The sequence below is a fragment of the Schistocerca gregaria genome, chromosome 8 (genome assembly GCF_023897955.1).
Source record: "Schistocerca gregaria isolate iqSchGreg1 chromosome 8, iqSchGreg1.2, whole genome shotgun sequence".
In the NCBI taxonomy this organism is placed as follows: Eukaryota; Metazoa; Arthropoda; class Insecta; order Orthoptera; family Acrididae; genus Schistocerca; species Schistocerca gregaria.
In genome coordinates this window covers 26,505,091-26,506,997 of record NC_064927.1, presented here as the reverse complement: position 1 = coordinate 26,506,997, position 1,907 = coordinate 26,505,091, and the positions used below count along the sequence as shown (strand labels likewise).

The following is a 1,907-nucleotide window of genomic DNA, read 5'->3' as shown; positions in this document are numbered from 1 at the left end:
TACGAGACCGACCAAATATAGACTGGGAAACAAAACCACACACTTTGTGCATTCGCAATCGAAGACAGGGCGTCTCTCGCCGCATTTGCTACGATGGCCATTTGCTACTTCTGCAGAAGCGGCGGCGACGACGGCCGCGAGAGGCTCTGAGATATGTGAAAAATACATCTATAAGATATAATTCAGACTGCCTCGTCCCACCTTATGCTGTACCACTTTGGCAAATGCTTTATCTGCGCTATTCCCCTTAATCACATCTGAAAGTAATTCTTATATAACGCCTGTCGCTAATTGTTCGTCATCCCAGATACTGTTTGCTATACGGTCACGACGCGCAACTGATTTCGAAAATTCGTCGGCCTCCTGTGAGGATCGAACTCACGACCCCTGGTTTACTAGACCAGTACTCTGGCACTGAGCTAAAGAGGCGCGGCCTAGCTGTTCTTTTGCGTACTTCGTTCTTACGGTCGTCTGGATCATCAGTCTTCAGCTGACAACACTTCATATCACCGACTAATATTTGCAGCTTTGGCGACCCATTACTGCTTGGCTACACATGTGACACGTAACCGATGTGCTCTCCAAACAACAACACTTGCATTTCAGAACATGTCTTTCACACATGACTACAAAATCACCTTCACTTTCAAATACAGTTTCCTTGCGACTGACAGAGACGTAGGCAAAGTTTAAAGTTGCTATTTCCATTACATAACGTTAATCAGAAAAACGGTAATTTACATCTGCAGCGGAACAAAATTCCGTTCCGCCCAGCGTGGGGCCCAAACCCACGACCCTGAGATTAAGAGTATCATGCTCAAGCGACTGAGCTAGCCGGGCTGCCTTTAAAATTTTTTTTTTAATTTTTTAATTGTTTATTTTTTTTATGCATCTCAGCGCTAGGCAGTCGGCGGCAAGGCGGGCAGGCGTCGCATCCTGAGGCCTGGCCACGATGTCACTGCCATACCCCGCACTCATTCGCATGGTTTTGTGATTTTATGTTATGGCTATTTGTGTATTATTCATTTTTGTATTAATTTTTAAAGTGGCATCATGTGCGCCAGTGTTTTTATACATATAAACAGAATGTTAAAATAAATCCATGTCTGGTCTTAGGATTACGCAGCACACTATGAAATCCAGCACAGCAGATACTCTAAGTTGGTCTTCGCGTACAAATAATTTTCCCAGTTTCCATGTCGTTTATTGGTATGGTGAATTCTGTTGCCAGATGGTTGATTGTGGATTCCTGCTTCTCAAAACCTTGAGCATGCTATGCGTTTGAAGATGCGCGCTGGTAACGTGGGGGCACCATAGAGCAGGGACATGCCAAACAACCATTTCCCGTATTATAAGTCCTCTTGATAGGAATAATAGAAGCTGCAGAAAACTTCTGGTTCTTACTAAATCTTTGTGCAGCTTTGATGAAAGATAATGCGAAATGAAAGTAAACAAATGAGGATCCTCTTCAGGGTGTCGCACTGCGGAACCAAAAGTAAAGTGCTTTCATTGCAAAACGAAAAGGAACACCAAAATACAATTAAATGTTCGAGGCCGAGTGCACGATGTACTCTGTACCGTCTATTGATCCATGATGCAAATCACCCACATCTGACGGTGCGGAGCAGACCAATCCATGGAAACAATAACAATAATAACAAAGTAGTGAAAAAAAAGAAAAACTCCGCCCAATGGATTTAGAAACTTAAATTCTTCCATCACTTAAAGCAATAGTGAGAAAATATTGGAACTGGTCTTTATACTGTCGCAATTTCTTAATCGCATAGTACTCTTCGATGAGGTACATCTGATAATCGTGTAGCGTTGCCGTTGTATGGACGAGCATGTAATAGACGAACTGGCCCATGAGCCAGACATAACTATTATTCTTAGATTGAGGATAAAGC

At 42.9% G+C, this 1,907-nt stretch overlaps 1 non-coding gene across 1 annotated transcript; it reads right to left on the bottom strand.

Annotated features, from left to right (window-relative positions):
- Positions 1-357: 357 nt before the first annotated feature.
- Positions 358-429, bottom strand: Trnat-agu (transfer RNA threonine (anticodon AGU)). The gene has a single exon. It is a non-coding gene; the product is annotated as a tRNA-Thr (tRNA).
- Between the last annotated feature and the right edge of the window lie 1,478 nt (positions 430-1,907).